The sequence below is a fragment of the Microcaecilia unicolor genome, chromosome 11 (assembly GCF_901765095.1).
Source record: "Microcaecilia unicolor chromosome 11, aMicUni1.1, whole genome shotgun sequence".
NCBI classification, from domain to species: Eukaryota; Metazoa; Chordata; class Amphibia; order Gymnophiona; family Siphonopidae; genus Microcaecilia; species Microcaecilia unicolor.
Genome location: NC_044041.1, coordinates 130735807 through 130759643, shown reverse-complemented (window position 1 = coordinate 130759643; position 23837 = coordinate 130735807).

The following is a 23837-nucleotide window of genomic DNA, read 5'->3' as shown; positions in this document are numbered from 1 at the left end:
GATGGATGTGGAGCAGTGTCAAAAGCCTTGCTAAAATCTAAGGGCCCGTTTTTCAAAGCAATTTAACTGGGCAGGAGAGACTCCTATCTGGTTAAATTACACTCAGTGTCCCAGCAGTCAATATTCAGCAGCACTTAACTTGGCAGTGTCACTGAATATTGGCTCAGTTTGCTGTGGCACTGTCGTTAGTGTCAGGGCAATCTGTGGGTGGAGTTGAGAAAAGCCAGCAGTTATGCAGGCACCAGCCATATTCAGTGCCAATGCACACATAGCTAAGTGTGCAGAAATGACTGCACAAAAGGCAGTCCTACTTTTAAATATTAGGTGCTAGCACTGAAAATTGTCTGGCACCCGCATAACTTCCAGGTTAGAAGCTGACCCTGGATATTCAATGCTGTTGACTGAACACGTCCTGGCATTGAATATTCATGATTAATTCTGCTTGTGGCTGTCAGCGGCCTACAAACCACTGACCACTGAGGGTCAAATATCAGCCTCTAATTACATCATCCAGCTAATTTTCGAAAGAGAAAGACGCCCATATTTTGACCCAAATTGGGAAATGGGTGACTTTCTCCCGTGGGCACCCAAATCGGTATAATCGAAAGCCGATTTTGGGCGCCTCCAACTGCAGTCTGTCACGGGAACGAACAAAGTTGACGGGGGGGGGGGGGGGGGTGTCGGGGGCATGTCGGAGGCATGGTGAAGGCGGGACTGAGGTATGTTTATCAGCCGAGGAGAGATGGGTGCGCTCAGCCGATAATGGAAAGAAGGGCGGCAGAAACGAGAATTTGGGCTGGTTTTTTTTACCCTTTTTTTTCTCCCCATGAACAAGCCCCCAAAAAGTGCCCCAACTGCCCAGATGACCACCGGAGGGAATTGGGGATGACCTCCCCTGACTCCCCTAGTGGTCACTAACCTCCTCCCACCAAAATAAAGAACTTTAAAAACTTTTTTTTTCCAGCCTGTATGCCAGCCTCAAATGTCATACCCAGCTCCCTGGAGCAGTTGTTAGTGGGTGCAGTGGACTTCAGGCAGGTGGTCCCAGGCCCACCCCCCCCTACCTGTTACACTTGTGCTGGTAAATGGGAGCCCTTCAAACCGCCCCCAAAACCCACTGTACCCACACCAAGGTGCCCCCCTTCAGCCATAAGTGCTATGGTAATGTTGTAGAGTTGTGGGCAGTGGGTTTTGGGGGGGATTTGGGGGGCTCAGCACCCAAGGTAAGGGAGCTATGGACTTGAGAGGTGTTTTACTTTTTTAAAAACGTTTTACAAGTGCCCCCTAGGGTGCCCGGTTGGTGTCCTGGCCCCTCCCATGACCAAATGCCTTGGAGTTGTTCGTTTCTGAGCTGGGCACCTTCGGTTTCCATTATCGCTGAAAACCGATACCGCCCTGCTCAAATCCGCCCAAATCCGATGCATTTGCCTGGCACCAACCGTATTATCAAAACAAAAGATGGACGCCCATCTTTTTCGAAAATACGGTCTGTCCCGCCCTTCGCGTACCCATCCTTGGAGATAGGCGCCCATGAAGATGGGCGTTCGCGTTCGATTATGCCCCTCCATATCTACTACTCTCTCCTAATTAGCTCTCTGGTTATCCAGTCAAAGAAATTGATAAGATTTATCTGACAAAATCTTCTTCTAGTAAAACCATGTTACCTCGGATCCTGTAATCCACTGGATTCCAGAACAGTGGCGCAGCCACGGGTGGGCCCTGTGAACTCGAGCCCACCCAGCAGTGGCATAGCTGTGATGTGGCTGGTAGAGATCCCCAAGTCCCGCCACTTGAAGACTCCTGGCATCTCTCCTCTCCCCTCAAGCAACTAGGGGTCTCTTAAGTCCACTCCCCAACCCCTCTTGTACCTTTTAAATCCTTCTGTTCTTTGCCAGCAGCGACTTATACCTGCTGCTCGTGCTGGTCCCATGCCATCCCTCTGATGCAACTTCCTGTTTTCGGGACCAGGAAATTGCATCAGAGGGAAGGCTCGGGGCTGGTGCGAGCAGTGGGTATGAGTTGCTGCTCACTGCTGGTGAGGAGGGGAAGGACAGATGTTGGGTAGGGGGTGGTGTTCTCATGCCCACCCAAAATTGGGAGTCTGACTACACCCCTGTTCCAGAATCTGCATAATGCTCTGTTTTAGCTGCAATTCCATTAATTCACTCCACACTGGAGTAAGACTGGCCTGAATTTTCCAGCTTTTTCCTTACTTTTGCTTTTGTGGAGAGGAACCACATCTGCTTGTCTCTGATCCTCAGCGACTATTCCCAACTCTAAGGAAGCATTGATAAGGTCTGGTAGTGGAGCTGCCAGAACTTCCCTAAATGCCTTCAGTACCCTCAGATGTATCCTATCTGACTCCATCTCTTTATCCACTTTTAGTTTAACTAGCTCCTCACAAACACAATCTTCTGAAATTCACAGGGAGTACTGATCTGTGCATTCCTGATCAAATGACAGGTTGAAAGCCAGCAAGGTGTAGCTCTCTAAAACTCTTCCTGCCACATCAACATACGGTCGGTCGATCATAAAAGCGTTATCTTTCATGTGTTTACCAGTCGCTTGTACCAGCTGCATGTATTCTCTTACACAGTGACCATGTTCAAAGTCCGGTTGAAGAGGTTTTCCTGGCACTTGTTCACCATTTATGGACAGAGTGAAAAAGTTGGTATCATAAAACTGAAAATTAAAGGGGTTATTTAGTGTAAGACCCGCTGAAAGTGTCATTGTCAACAAACCCTAGGACGAAGAGTTTGGGCAATTGTCTCAGAAAGAGGTTCTCCTGGTTGGTAATGCAAGCTCTGGCTGGTACGCTAAACCCTTTCAGCCCCATGCGATCTACAGTGTACTTGATGTTGGCCTTCAGCAGCATTTCATTGTGCCCCCTGGTGACACTTTTACTCTCTTTACAAACAGTGAGGCGAATAAGATCTGTACTTTGTAGCATTCATCAATATTCCCACTCATTAAACAGAAGGTATCTTTTCCTCTTGTCAACCTAATCTTAACGTCTACCCCATTGAGCAGAGGTTTTCCTTGGGAGGGGGGGGGGGGAGGACATGGGACTTGATATACCACCTTTCTGTGGTTTCTGCAACTACATTTAAAGCGGTTTACATATTATATATAGGTACTTATTTTGTACCTGGGGCAATGGAGGGTTAAGTGACTTGTCCAGAGTCACAAGGAGCGACAGTGGGAATCGAACCCAGTTCCCCAGGATCCACATCCTCTGCACGAACCACTAGGCTACTCCTCCTGGAAAAACAGATCGCCGTGTAAATGGCTGAATAATTTTACCTTATGGCTAGAAACTGTAAAGTAAGCTCTTTCATTGAAACTGGCCCATTATATCTTTGGCTATGTTTTTGGCCACGCTTTTCATGTGTAGTTTAACAGCTCCTTCTCAACAGCAGTAGTGCTTCTCTAAAGAAACTATGAAACACTCTGTTGATCCCCACTCCACACATAATGGCTGACCCGTAAAAACCCAGAAGCCCATACCCAGCCTGGGCCACATAATAATCTCAGAATGCTGCAGGGTTGCCATAAGTTTTAACTGCCACCATGCCAAAATATGAATGCTTTCTGGGATCACAAGTAAAACTTATGGATCACCTTCCCATAGAAAAATGAGACGTGTCTGTTCTGATCCATCTTTATTTCAAAGGTGATGGTATTGATGTGTTGCTTGTTCATGTGGAAAAGGGAACGGGACTTGATACGCGTGGTTTACATAGTATATACAGGTACTTACTTGTACCTGGGACAGCGGAGAGTTAAGTGACTTGCTCAGAGTCACAAGGAGCTACAGCGGGAATTGAACCAGTTTCACACAATCAAAGTCCGCTGCACTAACTACTAGGCTACTCCTCCACTCCTTCTGGACGTAATTAGGCTTATTATAAGTGAAGGTGATAATCTCATCACTTTCCCCTTTAACGCGGATGCAGCACAGCAGCGGCACAAATTGATTTCCTACTAACTGATGCTCTGCTATGTCTGTGTACAAATACAAGGCATTAAAATCATCTGTGATGCTCATAGACACATTCGTACAGTTAGTAAAAGCGTTATGCTTTCACCCCAAAATGTTTGCTAATTTGACATCTACTTGGATGATCATCGGTAAGCCCATAGCTTTTAATTTTGATTCTACAGCTGATGGGGGTCATAAAAGATTTGCAAGGGTTGTGTGCTATAGTAAGCATTCATACTCTCCATTAAAGCTTTCAGGGTCGGGTAGTAGCCTCTCCCTACTACAAACATTTTTACTTGGTATGCCGTTCACCAAGGTGTAAGGTTAGGTTTTTTTTTAATGTTGTCCCACGTGTTAGGGTATTGTATTTCCACCAAATCCACTTCCTATAGTCCTTGTACATCCAAAAATCTTGCTAACCATACCCTAAAATTAGAACTGGTGTTTTCTGGAAATATTTCCACAGAGTTGTTGCTAGGTTCTGTGATGTTGAATCCCTCTTCGTTTATGTTCCTTTTCGTGTTCAGCCTTAGCTGGCTTATATGTTGGAGGCCAGCAGCCAACTGTTAAATTTCTCAGACCAACCTATCCATTTCACTAGACACTTTTTGTTCTAGCCCCTTCCTTTTACTTCTTAAAACTTTTTCAATACGATACACCCTATTTATGTCAGGATTAATTTTTTATAGTTATTCAGGGTAAAAAGGACCTTCCACAGCTTCCATACAGTATGTAATCCTGTATCTTGTAAAGAGGCTTCTGCCCCCTGTTTAATACACTCGTTATTATAAATATCTCAGTCCGATGGTTTGAGGGAGGAAGTCGTGTCTTCCGTCTCTCTGGGACTCCCCCTCCCCTTTCGCGGTAAAACCGAGCGATAAAACGCACGAATTGTGCCCTTACCTATGCTTCCCGACGGGGACAATATATGGATCCCTTTGTGACCCGTGAAATGCGCCCAACACCTAGCAGGACGGGGAAAAAAAACGCGGAGAAACAACGCGGCTCGGAGGAATCCAAGATGGCGTCCGCTCCGATGCCCGACCCTCCTCCGCAGTTCCACCCGACTCAACTGCAGCAAATAGTTGAAGCGGTTAAGACCGCGCTCGATCCCCAGTTTGCCAAACTCTCGACCCTCCTCCGCAGTTCCACCCGACTCAACTGCAGCAAATAGTTGAAGCGGTTAAGACCGCGCTCGATCCCCAGTTTGCCAAACTCTCGGAACAGCTAGCGGGGGTCGAATCCCGGCTGGGAGAGACAACACGCAGGACAGGGGAACTGGAGGTCTGGATGTCTGCAATGGAGGACTCCACGACCGAGAAGGACAAAATAATAGAAAGTTTACAACAAACCTTGAAAGCACAGGCGAAACACCTAGATGATATGGAAAACAGGTCGCGAAGATCTAATTTGAGGTTGATTGGCATACCAGAAACGATCCCTGACCGCTCGCTTCCCACGCAGTTGGAACGCTGGTTAAAGACTGAATTTGCATTATCGGATAGCATAGGCCCGCTGTGCTTGGAACGGGCACATCGGCTGGGCAGGAAGACCAACGCAGGGAACAGACCCAGAGCGGTGATTATAAAAGTTCATAACTTCCTTCACAAGGAGGAAATCCTACGAGGAGCAAGAACTAAATGGGACGCTTTGAATTATGATGGCACCAGTGTAAAGATATTTCAGGATTACTCAGCGGCCCTACAAGAACGTCGGAAGGCTTTTGGACCACTGTGCCGGCATCTCGCCGGGACAAATCAGTGGTTTATGCTTTTGTATCCCGCACAGCTGAAAGTGTTAACATCGGACGGCTGGAAAACTTTTATGTCCCCTGAGGAGGCCCACGAACTGTTGCGAGCGGAGCCCTCTGAGGGCACGGGACAATGGATGAGAAGGCCTCGGTTGTGAGGAGGAGACAGGACGGTCTTAGAGGAGATGGCCGACAGGACCCCTGGAGGTACAACTATGTGGCATAGGGCTCTGGAGCGCATAGTATGAATGTTAGAAATTATGAATGTTTATAGGTGTTGAGGCAACAAGGGGGGAGGAGGTGGTTAATGCGGATACAATGCACACAACAGAAACCTCGCCAACCCAAACGGAGCATGCCTAGGGTTTCTTTCTTAGCACCCACAGAATGATGGGCCCCGGAAGGGAGAAGAGACATAGGAGACTTGACTGGGATTATAGACAAAGGTAAAAGTAGGAGGAAATAAGGACAAACTCGGGGGAGGGGGGGAGCCCATAATCACGTGACCTTTGCTCTTCTACCACGGTAGTGAGATGTTTAGGGGAGTACAGAAGGGATATGAGAAGGGACAAGGGGTGGGGGGGAACATAGGAGGGAGGGAAGGGAGGGGAGGGAGGGGGAGTGAGAGTAGATGGGGGGAGGGTAAGGGTGGGGAATGGCAACCAATGCAAATTCACAGATCCTCTAAGAACCAGAGTTTGGAGCAGATGTATGGAGCTTTGACTGTAGTGCGCCCTCTGGTGGGTAAAGTTATGAGGTATCAGGTGGGGAGGCGGGTGAGGCTGGGCACCCGAACCCCTGATAACAGGCATGTACACATACCGCGCAATACACCATCTGGCGGGCAGGGATGACAAAGGTAACTAGGTTTGTGTCCTGGAATGTGGGGGGCATTGCAACGTCGATTAAACGAGCAAAGATACTGCAGGCCTTGAAGAGGCATAAAGCCGATGTGGCCTGCCTTCAGGAGACAAGGCTTACGGCAGAGGAACATAAAAAGCTGCAGCGAGCATGGGTGGGACAGGTGTTCTCCGCCTCGGCGGAAGGACGGAAGCGGGGAGTGGCCATCCTAATTAAAAAAGGGTTACCAGCGAAAGCTGAATTAATAGCAGCGGATCCCCAGGGGCATTACGTGATGATTCACCTTTGGCTTCAAAACAGGGAATTTTTGGTGGTTTCGTTTTATGGGCTGAATGACTACTCCGCCACTTTCTTCCAAACTATCATAAAGCACTGCTCCGCCCGGGCGTCACTAAAGCTGATGATTTGTGGAGATTTTAATTTAATAGCAGACCCGGAAAGGGACACCACATATCCGAGGGCTGCACCACAGGGAGGTAGAAAGCAGAGAGCACTCCGGGCATTTATGCGCACACTGAATCTCGTAGACTCCTGGAGGGCCCTACACCCAGAAACTAGAGACTACACACATTTGTCAAGGGCACACGGGACAAGCTCTAGAATAGACTATGTGCTGATAGACAGCCTTGCTTTTTCTTGGGTGTGTGGATTGGGAATTGGGCCCACAGAGATATCAGACCATGTACTGGTGTGGGCGGAGCTAGAGGCCCCGGAACACTATCGGGGAGGAGGGGGATGGAGGTACCCAGGATATCTACACGGGGACAAAGAATTTACACAATTCTTAGGATCCCAGTGGAAGAAGTATGAATGATTTAATAGACAACATGCGGATTGTCCCCACTTCTACTGGATGGCTTCCAAAGTGGTCCTCTGGGGAGCCATAATAGCGTTTGTGCAGGCCAGAAAGAAAAAGCGGGCCCAGGCGATCTTACATCTGGAGTCCCAACTCTGGAAGGCCAAGCGGCAGTATATCAAAACCCCGTCCGCTGTAAATAGGGAACAGTATCTAGCGGCCCAGGTGACACTTAACACGCTAATCCATAGTCAAACCAAACGATCTCTCCTATAAGTGTAAGCTGCAGAGATTTGGTGATAAAACGGGCACGCTCCTAGTGCGACTGGTGCAAGCGGCAGGCCCTGGAAGAGTAATAACAACTATGAAAGACCCCCCAGGGAGTGATCAAAAATAATAGCGAAGATATAGGGAAGATTTTTCATGAGTACTTCAGTACACTTTATAAGGGGAGGATAGCAACGGACTAGACTAGCTTGTCCAATTACTTAGAACAAGTAGGGCTCCCAAAACTCCAGCAGCAGCATATAGACATGTTAAACCAACCTATCAGAGGCAAAGAACTGCAAGACACAATTAAATCCCTAGCTTTAAACTCGGCCCCGGGCCCGGATGGATTCATGGGAGAGTACTACAAATCATTGCCTAAAGTTGGATTAGCAGCACTTGGGAACTATCTAGAACAAACAGTTGAGGAGAGGAGATTCCCCCCATATGCGAACGAAGCCCTGATCACACTGATACCTAAGCCAGGGAAAGATGAGGCGTGCCGGGGTTCCTACCGCCCCATCTCCTTGATTAATGTAGATGTGAAAATCTTAGCACGGATAATGGTCGTGGGAGGAGCCAGCATTTGTAGTGCCCTGGTCCCCCTGACGTGCCAGGACAGCAACCGAGCACCCTAGGGGGCACTGCAGTGGACTTCATAAATTGCTCCCAGGAACATAGCTCCCTTACCTTGTATGCTGAGCCCCCAACCCCCCCCCCCCCAAAACCCACTACCCACAACTGTACATCACTACCATAGCCCTTACGGGTGAAGGGGGGGCACCCATAGGCGCCCGTATAAGAGGCTTGGGGAGGCTAAGCCTCCCCAGCCAAATCGTGGACTTCCTTGGCTGCTGGCCAACATGGGGCGCAAGGGGAGCGGTCGCTCCCCCAAACAGATGACCGGTCTCTGCCTCTCCCCGTCCCCACCCCTCTCACCGATCCGTGTTCTCCCTCGCTCCGACGCCTCGATTCACATAGAAGCCAGCCTTAATCTGCCTGCGTCGGAGCCTCTCCCTCAGACGCATCCCGCCTCCTGTAATACAACTTTCTGTCTTACGCAGAGGTGGGACGCGTCTGAGGGAGAGGCTCCAATGCAGGCAGATTAAGGCTGGCTTCTATGTGAATCGCTGCGTCGGAGCGAGGGAGAACGCGGATGGGTGAGAGCGGATTGAAAAGATAGTACCCCGGGGGTGGGGTGGGGAGCGAAAGCTACAGATGGCTGTGGGGGAGCAGGGGAGAGAAGAGTCGCTGGTGGGCAGGGAGGACTCAGGGCAGGGGGGAGAGGAGGGCTGCTGGACATGGAAGGATGGAGGGGAGAGCAGGGTTGCCTGACATGGGTGGATGGAGGGGAGGGGAGGGCAAGGGGAGAGGAGGGTTGCTGGACATGGGTGGATGGAGGGGAGGGGATGGTTGCTGCGAAAGTGGGTGGGTGGATGGTTGGATGGAGTGGAGGGGAGGGCAGGGGAGAGAAGGGTTGCTGGACATGGGTGGGCGGATGGAGAGGAGGGTTGCATTACATGGATGGAGGAGAGGGAAGGGAGAGAGAAGAAGAAATGCTGGACATGGATGGAGGGGGAGGGAGGAGTGACGATGGAGATGAGATAAGGGAAAAGGAAGAGAGTAGAAAAACTGCACATGGATGAAGAAAATAGGCAGAAGCTGGATCCACTGGACAGTCAAGTCTGCGGAGGACCCAGCTTTTACTTACGGATGTAGGACAAGAATTGAAGAAGAAAGGCGGAAAGTAAACAAATAAATGGAAAGGAAGCCCTGGAAACGGAGTTAAGAGGACAGATAGCAGCAGAATTGGATACTGAGCCAGCATGATCAGAAAAACAAAGTCACCAGACAACAAAGGTAGAAAAGATCATTTTATTTTCATTATAGTGTTTGGAATATGTCCACTTTGAGAATCAGGTGCTCAACATTAAATGTTTATATTTATTTACTTATGTATGGCATTTTATCCCACATTAAACATGAATTAGGATGTTTTGTGGCTCTACATGAGAATTGTGATATTATGATCCCTTGTTTCATATTGTTGACGGTCTGCATTTTCCGTATGGGTGGTATATTGGTGTATTAGGTTCTGCCCAGTGTAATATTTATGGTACAGTAAGGTTCTGAGTGTGTTTTTGCACAAAGTTGTGCATAGTGCTTTGGAGTTGAGCGATTGTGTTTAGTATATGCTTTGAGCAACCACTTTATTCTTTGACATATGATACATATGTAATATCTAAATTTAATAAAAGGTATTAATTGCGACTTTTATTTTTATTTATTTTTTCTGTATATTATCAGACAATTATGGATTTAAACTCCACCCCATGGCCCCACCCCTAACCCCGCCCCCTTTAGCCTCCCCAAACAGTTGGGCCACCGACCGCCTATGGGGGCACCTATATATGAGTACAGTAGGTTTGTGGTGGGTTTTGGAGAGCTTTGCTGTTCCCTCCACAAATGTAACAGGCAGGGGGGGTATGGGCCTGGATCTGCCTGTCTGAAGTGCACTGCAGTACCCACTAAAACTGCTCCAGGGACCTGCATGCACTGTCATGGACCTGAGTATGACGTCTGAGGCTGGCTTAGAGGCTAGCACGACACATTTTGAAAGATGTTTTTTGAGGGTGGGAGGGGGTTACTGACCACTGGGGGGAGTAACGGGAGGTCATCCCCGATTCTCTCCGGTGGTCATCTGGTCATTTTGGGCACCTTTTTGTGCCTTAGTCGTAAGAAAAATAGGTCCGCGTGAAAACGTCCAACTGTTCGTCAAGGACATCCTTGTTTTTTCGATAATAGGGTCAAGGACATCCAAGTGTTAGGCACGCCCAAGTCCCGCCTTTGCTACACTTTCAACATGCCCCCTTGAACTTTGGCCATCCTTGCGATGGAGTGCAGTTGGAGACATCCTAAATCGGGTTTCGATTATACCGATTTGGACGTCCCTGGGAGAAGGGCATCCATCTTCCGATTTATGTCAACAGATGGACGTCCTTCTCTTTCGAAAATGAGCCCCATAATAACCTATAGAACTTAGTAAGTCTATGAACCCTGTTTACTAAGATGTGCTAGCGTTTTTAGCGCATGCACAAAATTAGCGCACGTTGTGTAGGTGCCCATAGGATAGTTAGCACGCACGCTTAAAACGCTAACGTGCCTCTGGGACGGTATAGTAAACAGGGCCCTACGTGCTTTGAAAATCAGCCCCATACTATCATATGTATTGCTCCTTTTTTATCAAGCTTATTTAATATAAAATTTCAAATAACATTTTTACATTTTTTTGTTAGAAGGCATCATAGATTTAATTATTGAAAAAGGTCAAAGGACTATTATTGAGGAAAAACACCTTAATGTGTCCAGACCTAATGAATTTTTCTCAATCGTCTGTCTTCAATTTTATCAGTGTCCATAAAATTTATCAACTTATCCAAAGATATTCACCACCAAAAAAACAAAAGTGCACATTAGAAGAAAAAGTCAGTACTTATCCAAACAGCGCTGTCCAGAACATTTCCAATAACCCAACACCCACGAGTAATATATTTAATCTTCACAGAGGTCCACCAATGAGGAGAAGCTGACTCCAGCAACATGCTGGGTGATTTTCAGCAGGTGCTGGGCAGCGTGCTGTCTGCCCGATGCCAGCGTTCAACCCATTTATTTTTATTTATTTATTTATTGCATTTGTATCCCACATTTTCCCACCTTTTTGCAGGCTCAATGTGGCTTAGAATACATCATGAATGGTGGAAATATATTAGAAGATTTACATTTAGTGTTATAGAAGATATACATTTAGTGTTATAGAAGCAGCTTGGGTAACATGATAATGATAAAACATGATAGAAATATAACAAGCAAATATTATAAGACAATTCTGAATATAAGTGAAGGAGTGGTGTAAGTTCACATTTGTTGATCTTTGTGGTATGCCTTATTAAAGAGATGGGTCTTCAGTAGTTTGCAGAAGTTGGTTAGTTCGTAGATCGTTTTTAAGTTGCGCGGCCGTGCATTCCATAACTGTGTGCTCAAGTAGGTAAAGTTTGATGCATGCATTAGTTTGTATTTTAGACCTGCAGTTGGGGACGTGCAGGTTAAGGAATGTGCGGGATGATCTTTTAGCATTCCTGGGTGGTAAGTCGATCAGGTCTGACATGTAGGCTGGTGCGTCTCCGTGAATGATTTTGTGAACTAGGGAGCATATTTTGAACGTGATGCGTTCTCTAAGTGGGAGCCAGTGTAGCTTTTCCCGAAGGGGTTTAGCACTTTCATATTTTGTTTTACTGAATATGAGTCTAGCTGCAGTGTTCTGGGTTATTTGAAGTTTCTTGATTATTTGCTCTTTACAGCCGGCGCAGAGTGCATTGCAGTAGTCTAGATGACTGAGCACCATTGATTGTACCAGGTTGCGGAAAACATTCCTTGGGAAGAAAGGTCTTACTTTTTTTAATTTCCACATTGAGTGGAACATTTTCTTGGTTGTGTTTTTCGCATGGCTCTCAAGTGTTAGGTGTCGATCGATGGTAACTCCAAGAATTTTTAGGGTATCCGAAATTGGAAGGTTCAGGTTTGGTGTGTTAATGGTGGTGAATTTGTTCGTGTTATGTTGAGAGGTAAGTATTAGGCATTGGGTTTTTTCTGCATTAAGTTTCAGCTGGAATGCATCCGCCCATGAGTGCATGATATGGAGACTTTGGTTGATGTCATTGGTAATTTCCTTTAAATCTTGTTTGAATGGGATGTAAATCGTTACGTCGTCTGCGTGTATGTATGGGTTGAGGTTTTGGTTTGATAATAGTTTGGCCAAGGGTATCATCATTAAGTTGAATAGAGTCGGCGAGAGGGGGGATCCCTGTGGGACTCCGCATTCGGGTATCCATGTGGCTGAAGTAGTCGAATTAGATGTCACTTGGTATGATCGTGTGGTTAGGAATCACTTGAACCAATTTATTTATTTATTTATTTATTGCATTTGTATCCCACATTTTCCCACCTTTTTGCGGGTTCAGTGTGGCGTACAATATGGGTTAGATGTTGGATATACAATTTGTTACAGATTGGTTATGGATTACATTGTGCAGAGTTATGCGAAACAACTGAGGTGTCGTTAAGGAATGTGACAATGGAACACAAACATTGAAACTTTGGAAGGTAATTAAGAACGTAACCTCCAATTCCGAAGTACTCAAGGATATGTAGTAGTATTCCATGATCAACCATGTCGAAAGCGCTTGACATGTCAAATTGTAGGAGTAGTATGTTTTTTTCCAGTTGAAATCATTTGTTTGAATTTAGTCATGAGTGTAACTAGTACGGTTTCAGTACTGTGGTTAGACCGAAATCCTGACTGGGAGTCGTGGAGTATTGAGAATTTATTTAAATAGTTTGTGAGTTGTTTGGTCACCATTCCTTCTGTTAGTTTGGTTATTAAGGGAATGGATGCTACTGGCCTGTAGTTGGTTAGTTCACTAGCGTTTTTCTTTGCGTCTTTGGGTATGGGGGTGAGTAGAATGTTTCCTTTCTCCTTCGGGAAGAGTCCATTTTGTAGCATGTAGTTCAAGTGTTTCGTTATGTCTGTTATAAATTGTTGAGGAGCAGATGTCATAAGGTTGTTTGGGCATATGTCTAGTTTGCAGTGAGATTTGGCAAATCTTTTGAGCGTTTGGGAGATGATATCCTCTGATAATGTCTCAAAGCTGGTCCAGGTTCTGTCTGCTGGGTACACACCAGGGTCTGGATCTAGACAGTCAAGGAATTCAGCATAGTCGGTGGTACTAATCGGTATCTTAAGTCGCAGTTGTACGATTTTCTGATTGAAGTATCTCTTGAGATTGTCTGCTCCTGGTAGATCTTTGCTGTTGGTTGTGACTGGTGTAATATCTAGTAGTTTATTCACGAGTTGGAAGAGTTTATGTGTGTCCTTGTAGTTTGGTCCATTTCCGGTGACTGACATTGAATATCCGGGATGTTTTTTGGCTGGTTCTAACTTAACTGGCTAAGTGAATATTCAGTGCTGGCCGGTTAATTTAATAGCAGGCGAAGACAGGACTGCTATTTATGTGGTCTGATTTGCCTGCTAAACTTAGCCAGCTAGTGTTGAATATTTGTGGCTAGCCACCAACAGTGAAGATAAATGGCTATTTCCTGCTGAATATTAGCGGTTAGTTGGCTAAATGCTATTTAACCGACCAGAAGCCATTCCTGGCTGGTTAAATAGCACTGTTTCTGGGGAATAAATCACTTCACCACTCACTTATAGTATTACAAACCACACAAACATGCTTCTCAATATAACATCTAAAAAACACGAAACAAAGGTGCCAAAATTCAGATCACAAGAGGTAGCCAGGCTGCCTCTTGCAGTCAGCACCGAGCCCAGATACTCAATGCCAGGCTGTTTCTGGTGACCGGCGCTGAATCTCCAGTTTATTTTTGGTCATTTCACTTATCCAGCCAAATCGTTATTCAGCGCTGGCCGGTTAAGTTTGAACCAGCGAAGATATTCCAGCTATTGACGCAGACAGATTTGGCTGCAAAACTTAGCCAGCTATCCGCTAACCAGGGATATTCAGTGGGAGACATCCAGCTATCTCCTGCTGAATATCGGCAGATAGCCAGCTAAGTACCATTTAACTTGTACTCTTATATAGTCTTTAAAGTAGCACACCCATGCTCATCCAGCTTTAAAATCAAAATGAGAAAAAAAGCTCAGGGTGCTTCAAGATGCCAAGCCAAAAAGACTTGCACTGCAGTACAAGTAGTTTTCCTAATGTAAACCAGTGGCGTAGTTAAATGGGGCCACGGGGACCTGGGCCCCCTCAAATTTCCTCTGGGCCCCTGGTTTTGCTGGCGGGGTCTCCGACCCCCGACAGCTGAAGCCTTGTCCAGCGTGCCGCGTTGCCTGCCCTGCTATGTCTGCCCCCTCATGTCCTGCATGTTCCTTTTGTTACAAGAAATGATTTATTTTGGGGACAATAGCTCTAGAGCAACTCGCCACTGCTTATAATTTAAGAGCAGGTGCTGTATTTATAAGTTTTAGGATATTAATTTCTCCACCAATCACCAAAGGTGATAATTGCAATAAATTGAATAGATTAAGTATATACTCAGAACACAAAGAGACCGTATTTTTAGCTTCAAAAAGATTGATTTAATATACAATTGCACACGAGAGGTAGGTTTTAAGAGATCTTTACAGGTAATCTGTGCATAAAATAGAACAAAGTAGCAGGTAGGTTAACTTACAAGTCCTTGTTACAAGTATGCTGTGGTCCAGCTGATTGATGAGCACATGTTTCAGGAGCAAGGCATCAGCAGACCCCAAGAGAGCAGCAGGTCCCAAGAGGAGGAGGCAGGTTTCAAGAGGGCTTCTGCAGTGAATGGATCTAAGTTGCTTGCAGCTGAAGAGAAATCTGAGTTGCTGGCAGTTGATGAGAATCTGACTCTTGGGAAACAGCTTGTCCTTTTATATCTTGCAAGCTGCAGGAGGATATGCCATGTGGATCTTTGTCCTGGTTTCCACACGACCCTTGGGTATTTGCAAAGCATTGTGGTATCTTGGTCTCATGTCTGCACACGACCCCTGAGTTGGTCTCATGTCTTATGACATCACGAGACTTACAGTCTGGATGTTCTTTTGATGTCCTGCTCAGTCTCTGGGGCAGATACACATTACAAGTCCTTCCTTTCTGCACATGTCTGAAAGCTGATGGGAGGGGCAGGTATACCTTTGACAAGCAAATGTCCTGTTTATGCTTCTCCTGAGTTCTTTGTTTTATTCAGGTGTCCACCTTAGTCCATCTTTTGTTAGGTGGGAGGGCAGAGGAAGCTCTTTTGTGTTTGTTAAGTGTTTGTGATTAACTATTCCTGCTCTCAGAAGTTCCCAGAAAAGGGAATGGAGAGAGAGGGGCTTGAAATGAAACTATTCTCTCTGCTGCCGTGTCAAATATATATTTTTAAAAGATATACAAATATATTGGTGTATATATAATCCAGCAAATATGCTACATATTTCAGTAATAAACTGATACCATTACACTTTTAATGAAATTGAGCAATTTTACTAAAAGGAGCATACAGGACGTGAGGGGCAAGAGAGAGCAGGGCAGGTAATGTGGCGGCACCGGAGACCGGGCTGGAGAAGGCTTCAGCTGGTGGGGGTTGGGGACCCCCGCCAGCCAAGGCATTTTCTGCAGCAGTGGGTGGGGAACTGCAGGGTGGTCGGGAGGTGTTGGGGGGAGCGGCAGCGAAGCAACAGACCAAAACTTCCCACTCACTTCGGGCTCTGGCCCCCTCCCACCATGAGGTCTGGCTACGCCCCGAGGTCTGGCTACGCCCCTGATGTATACTGAGGTGCAGGGTCAGTATATAGCATATACTACATTGGCTGTTGGATACGTAGATGCTCTCTACAATGTAATATGTTGTCCATTTAAAATAATTGGCTTTCCACTAGGAAACCAAGCACACACTGTAGTGGCTACCTGGGGAGGGAGCACCTGAATTGATATGTTCCACTTTGGATAGTTTCTTGTCATGTATGGTTGAGATGGGGTGTCAAGATTGAGCAGATTAGTTATTGTCTTGTTTACATTTCTGTAAAAGAAAATAGTCTTAGGTCCCTTCTATGCCTTTTTTCCCACCTTCCTATGTTGACTCCGACTCACCCCAAGTACATTCCTTAATTTGTAGCCCGTTAATCACAATTGAGGGGACAAGTCTGTTAGGCAGACTGGATGGACAGTTGGGTAGACTAGACGGACTGTTCAGGCAGGGGCGTATCTGGAATCCGGCGGTAGGGGGGGCCAGAGCCAGAGAGGGGGGGCACATTTTTGCCTCCCTCCCCCCCCCCCGCCGCCGCCGCCTCTCTCCACCCCCTCCCCGCCGTCAACCCTCCCCCGTTGCTTACTTTTGCTGGCGGGGGGCCCCAACCCCCGCCAGCCGAGGTCCGACCCGCAATCTCCATATTTCGTCTTCCTCCGTCGCCATGTGCTTCAAAGGAAGTAACGCTGCAGTGCTGATTGGTTGAATCCAGTTCGGCGTCTGATGAAGCTACAAAGTAGTAAATTTAATGAGAATCGGAGAAAATGTTTCTTCACTCAACGTGTAATTAAACTCTGGAATTCGTTTCCAGAGAATGTGGTAAAGGTGGTTAGCTTAGCGGGGTTTTAAAAAGATCTGGACTGCTTCCTAAAGGAGAAGTCCATAGATCGTTATTAAATTGACTTGGGAAAAATCCACTTCATATTTCTGGGATAAGCAGCATAAAATGTATTGAACTTTTTTGGGATCTTGCTAGGTATTTGTGACCTGGATTGGCCATTGTTGGAAACAGGATGCTGGGCTTGATAGACATTTGGTCTATCCCAGTGTGGCAATACTTATGTACTTATGGAAAGCAGCAGATCTTACATGTGTGTATGTGCTGCCACTTACACGTGTAGACTGCAAAACAGCAGCCTACACATGTATGTGGCAGCACATACTTGTGTGAGACAGGAAATTTTGCTAATCTATATGTGTATCCCCAGGTAACAACACCTCTGATCATATTCCCCCTCCCCTCAAACAGTCACCTCCCAACATCAGACCCTCCCCTGAAGCCAAATCCTCCTGGAACAGGCCTCCTGAACAGATCCCCTGATTCCTCAATCACCCCACCTTGTGATCATCCCCCTAATCTCCTCTCTCGATCACTCCTGTGCTTGAAATCACCTCTGAATCCCCCTGTCTGTGATCACCCCCTGATTCCATCCAAGGTTCTCCCCATTGCCAAGCCCCTCCTCCATTTGTCCTTACCCCAACCCTTCTTCCAGCTTCTGACCTCCCTTCCCAGACCCCGTACCCACCTCTGAGACCAACCCTTCTTCCAGCTTCTGACCTCCCTTCCCAGACCCCCTACCTACCTCTGAGACTTATCCGAAGGTCATTCCTGGGGGACCTAGTAGTGGAGTGTGGGAGCAGTTCCCCTTCACTCCCATTTTGTCCAGTTCTGAATTCCCAAATGGTGGTGGTGATCCCTAGTGATAGATACCACCGCCAGGGATCAACCTTCTATATAATGGGGAAGGATCACAGGCAGGGGAAGTGATCAGGAGATGGGGAGGGTTTGGAGGTCCACGGGTCATTTACATGTATGTCCAAGGTGCTCATTTAGGTGTGACTGTACTTTCCTCCTGCCCAAACACCATGCACAAATATGCATGAGCAAATGTGCAGGTGTCAGGACATACGTGCCCTTCCTTTCTGAGATGGGAAATACCCATGTAAATTTTACTCCTGCCCAATCTATGCCTATAGACCACCCAATCTATGCCCTCTCTCTACTAGGGATGGGCTGTCATTTGTAGCAACAAAGACAAAGCACAAAAGGGCCTCCAGAACTGGAGCGACGGTACAGTCTTTATTGAAAGTGACTGTACCGTCGTTCCAGTCCTGGAGGCCCTTTTGTGCTTTGTCTTTGTTGCTATATTTTGTGTACTTTTGGACCCTCTCTTTTTTGCTGTCAGTTGTAGCAACATATCCCATGTTGTTGCATGTTAACAACAAAAACATGAAAAAGATACATGATATTTTGTGTTTTTCGTTGACAAAAATAGTGTGCCATCTTTGCATATGCAAATTTGTACATGCATGCATGCACTATCAGGAAAGAGTATGCCCTCTTTGCAAATAGTCACATTCTTTGCAAACAGCAGACACTCTCTTTACAAAGAGGGCACACTCTTAACATTGCTCCCGTAACGACAAAATGGCCATGAAAACCCACATAAAACAAAAATTCCCATAAATGACAGAGGAAACAATATCAGGAAGAACAAAGAGGCACAAACAAGCCGCAGTAAAAGGCCAATGTCAGAGAAACTAACAGCCAAAAGAACCAACTAGTTGCAATTAAATAAAGAATTTATTTTAAAAGAGCAATCTTTAGTAATGAGGTATGAAATGTACTGTCCTAATAGATGTTTCAATCATCGTCCAACATGTTTCAGCAGCTAGACTACCTGCATCAGGGGTACATGCATTCTTTATAAACAGGAACAGCAGACACAACTTGAAACAGGTGGGAAAATGTGGGATACAAATGCAATAAATAAATAAATAAATAAATAAAGACTGCCTACATTGGGCACCTCAAGGCCAGTGAGAACTGCTTCCAAACTGCAATAAAAACGTGAGACTGGACATCCAAATGGCAGATGACGTTTAACGTAAACAAGTGCATGTGGGGAAGAGAAACCCAAATTATAGCTATGTGATGCAAAGTTCCATATTAGGAGTCATCCCCCAGGGACAGAACATAAGAATAGCCATGCTGGGTCAGACCAATGGTCCATCTAGTCCAGTATCCTGTTTCCAACAGTGGCAAAGCCAGGTCACAAGTACCTGGCAGAAACCTAAATAGTAGCAACATTCCATGCTACCAATCCCGGGGCAAGCAGTGGCTTCCCCATGTCTGTCTCAATAGCAGACTATGGACTTTTCCTCCAGGAAATCATCCAAATCTTTTTTAAACACAGATACACTAACCACTGTTACTACATCTTCCAGCAAAGAGTTCCAGAGCTGAACTATTCATTGAGTGAAACAATATTTCTTCCTATCTGTTTTAAAAGTATTTCCATAACTTCATTGAGTGTCCCCTAGTCTTTGTATGTCATGTCCCCTACCTCAACGCAAGCGGCGTCCTTGGGCTGCGCAGGGTCCTATTGACACACACACTTTACTGGCACAGCCCTGAGCTATGTGTATGTACTTCTTCTCTGGGTTGGTTCAGAGAGACGGTGGTTGCAGGCTCCTTGATTTCTTTGCTTCCGTGCACCTGTGTCTGCTCTCTCTCTGCCTAGCTTCCCTTTCCCTATCAGCTATGTGTGCTGACTGAGTTCTGGTAGGAACATTCTTTGTCTTCCCCTGCTTCTCTCCTATTGGTCTCCCGGTTTCCTCCTCCTCCTGCTCTTATCCTATGCCTGTGCTCCTTCTCCCTGCCAATTCCTGCTGATGTCAGACGCCAGCACTTTATTAGCTGAGCTCTTCCTGGACTCCATGCTTCGGCTTCTACTTTGGTAGGTGCTTCTTGCTCTGTAGTTTGCTTCTTATCTACTTGTCCCTCATTGCTGGCTTTGCCTGTACCTGGATTACTCTCTTGCCTGCTGCCTGCCTATTGACTTTGCCTGTACCTAGATTACTCCCTTGCCTGCTGCCTGCCTATTGACATTGCCTGTACCTTGATTACTCTCTTGCCTGCTGCCTACCTAGTGACACTGCCTGCTTTGGGATTATTCTTTTTTCTGCTGACCTCTTGGCCGAATCCCTTGGCGCCCTTTTCTCGTCTCACCACGTGTCCTGACGGCCGCCTGCACCTGGGGGCTCAACCTCCGGGGAATGGTGGTCACCACAGGTGAACCTTGGGGTTGCCTGGCCACTAAGCAGAACCCAGGTTCGCTACATCGGACTCGGCAACGATCTACTTGGTACAAGAACTCACGTACAGGACATTGTACTTGTTCTACACCACTCAGGATTTTGTAGACTTCAATCATATCTCCCCTCATCCATCTCTTGTCCAAGCTGAAGAGCCCTAACCTCTTTAGCCTTTCCCCATATGAGAGAAGTTCCATCCCCTTTATAATTTTGGTCGCTCTTCTTTGAACCTTTTCTAATTCCGTTATATCTTTTTTAAATACAGCGACCTGAATTGAACACAATACTCTAGGTGAGTTTGTACCATGGCGCAATACAGACACATTATAGTATTCTCAGTCTTATTTACCATCCCTGTCCTAATAATTCCTAGCATCCTGTTTGCTTTTTTGGCCATTGCCACACACTAGGCATATTTCAGTGTATTATCTACAATGACACCTAAATCGTTTTCTTGGGTGCTGACCCCAAGGTGGACCCTAACATCAGGTAACTATGATTTGGATTGTTCTTCACAATATCCATCACTTTGCATTTGTCCACATTAAATTCATCTGCCATTTGGATGCCCAGTCTTTCAGTTCCTCCGCATCATCACCCGGTACAGGTAGATCTCTTACGTCTTCTTCCGTAAAGACCAAAGCAAAGAGATCATTCAGTCTCTCTGCTAATGCCTTTTCCACCCTGAGTGCCCCTTTTGCTTCTCTAACAGTCCCACGGATTCTCTCACAGGCTTTCTGCTTATGATGTTCCTGAAAGTTGTCACGGTTAGTTTTTGCCTCTGTGGCAAGTTTTTCTCCATATTCTCTTTTAGCCTTCTTTATCAATGCCCAGAAACGCCAAAAGATTGGCCCGCAAATTCCTCAATCTGAACTTCCCCAGCTGTAAAGGAATTAAATACAGTCAGTCATATGCTACTACTTTTGCGTATAAAAGCACACAGATATGGAACGCATTACCCATGACCCTGAAAACTATGGACAATCTAACCAGCTTTCGCAAATCCTTGAAGACACATCTCTTCAACAAAGCCTACAAAAGACATCCTTAATGAATCAAATCACTCCTCAAACCACTCAGATGCATCAAAAAACACCTCTCACACTGCCTTACCTAACACCTTTCCATCTAAATTCTCACCTACCTTCAGCCTATTATTGATTGTATTTAAGATCATGTAATGAATACATCATAACAACACTCTGTAAGCCACATTGAGCCTGCAAAAAGGTGGGATAATGTGGGGTACAAATGCAATAAATAATAATAATAATAATAATACTTACCAGTGCTTATGTTGCTTCTTATTTTCTTCATTTGGGTCCTTTTTCCATTCTTTGAAGGTCGTAATTTTGGCTCTAATAACCTCTTTCACTTCACTTTTTAACCATGCTGGTAGTCATTTTCTCTTCTTTCCACCTTTGTAAATGCGTTCTTTTGTATTTAAGTTTGTGATTCGCTATAAGCCCTCTTATTAGGTGTGTAGTATAACAGGACATTGCTTTGATCATTAGGTCTTGAAAAAGTTCACTAAATGCTGTACTGCAATACAAAAACAAAAAAACCAACAAATTAATCTTCAGGTTTATTGACATTGTGTTATGGTAACTAACTGCCTGGGGGGTGGAGATCTTGGCACAGTTCTAATAGAGTTCCATTTTTTCAGCCTGATGTGGGCGAACAGAACAGAAACCCTCCTTGCCCCAGCCTGAGGCAAACCGGGCTGTTCCCAAAGCCACCCAGCCCACAATCAGTCAGTGGTTCATGCTAAGTGGGACAAAGCAGGGAGGATGCACCGGAGAGGCATCTTTCTACAACATTAATCCTTAACTCACTAGCTTGATAAGTGGCAGCTAGGATAACTGGTTACCTAGTGCACATCATATACAGCTTGCCCATCTGTGCCTATAAGACTATGGGGCAAAGATACTCACTTGAAAACAAGTCAAAATGCAGGCCAGCACAATCCAGGGGAAACAATGCACATATCACATCTGCAAGCAATGGGGGTGCTTTATCCCGCTCTTCTCTTTCAGTGGTTAATTATTCTTTCTGCCAGAGTCCCTACAAAATTTCAAATCTATTATTGTTTCAAAGTGCCTAATATTAACTCCTAATAAGTGTTCCACTGGAGAAAGCCAGTCAGGAAAATACTACCTATTACTATATGGTACAATAAGTGAGCAATTCTATAACTAGGTCAGTGATGGTGAACCTATGGCACGCGTGCTAGAGAGGGCAAGCAGAGCCCTCTCTGTTGGCACGCGCACCGTCGCCTCAGCCAGAGTAGAACTGCTGGCGCGCTTTTTTACCGTCCGGCTGTCCAGTGGATTCTTCAGGGCAGGCAGGAAAGATCCCAAGTCTTGCCTGCCCGCTGCCGGTGCTGAACCTCCCCCGCTGCCGGATCACTCTTTAAAAATGGCCGTCAAGACTTCCAGCTGAAGTCTCAGAGGCCATTTTGAAGAGCGATGCAGTAGCGCCACGGGAGAGTCAGCGCCGGCAGCGGGCAGGAAAGACTGGGGATCTTTCCTGCCTGCCCTGAAGAATCCACTGAACAACCTGGGTGGCTGGAGGGGGCGGCAGGGGAGAGAGAGGACAATCGCTGGGTATGGGTGGCTGAAGGGGGGGGGCAGGGGAGAGAGGACAATCGCTGGGCATGTGTGGTTGGAGGGGGGGCAGGGGAGAGAGGACACTCGCTGGGTATGGGTGGCTGGAGGAGGGCAGGGGGAGAGAAGAGAATCGCTGGGTATGGGTGGCTGGAGGGGGGGCAGGGGGAGAGAAGAGTATCGCTGGACATGGGTGGCTGGAGGGGAGAGCAGGGGGAGAGGACAATCGCTGGGTATGGGTGGCTGGAGGAGGGCAGGGGAGAGAGGATAATCGCTGGGTATGAGTGGCTGGAGGGGGGGCAGGGGGAGAGGATAATCGCTGGGTATGAGTGGCTGGAGGGGGGGCAGGGGGAGAGAAGAGAATCGCTGGACATGGGTGGCTGGAAGGGAGGGCTGGAGGGGAGAGGAGGGTTGCTGGACATGGGTGGCTGGAGGGGAGGGCAGGGGGGAAAGGAGGGTTGCTGGACATAGGTTGATGGAGGGGAGGGCAGGGGGAGAGGAAGGTTGCTGGACATGGGTGGATGGAGGGGAGGGCAGGGAGGAGAAAAACTGCACATGGATGGAGAAAAAAGGCAAAAGCTGGATCCACATTATACCTCCTCCAGTCAATTCCACAGAGGAGGACACAGCTTTTACTTATGGATGTAGGGCAAGAAATGAAGAAGAAAGGAGGAAAGTAAAGAAATAAATGGAAAGGAAGCCCTGGAAACGGAGTTAAGAGAACAGATAGAGAGCAGCAGAATCAGAGACTGGGACCAATATGGATAGAAAAACAAAGTCACCAGACAACAAAGGTAGAAAAAATCATTTTATTTTCATTTTAGTGTTTGGAATATGTCCAATTTGAGAATTTACATCTGCTGTCTTATTTTGCACTGGGTATACTGGAGCTGTAACAGCTTACAGAAATTATTTATAATGAAAAAAAAACATGTTATTTTTTTCTCCTATACTGGTCACCGGACAACCGGTCAAATATTCCGAGCACCGTGCTGCCCAGTGGAGGACCGCGATCGGAGCGACCCTGCTGCCATAGGAGAGGTGGAATACCTCACCAGGCACGATAAACCCCTCCAGGAACAGAGACCGGGACCCGCTGACGGAGATCTGGAGAACAACTAAACTCGGAAACCGATCCGAGACTGA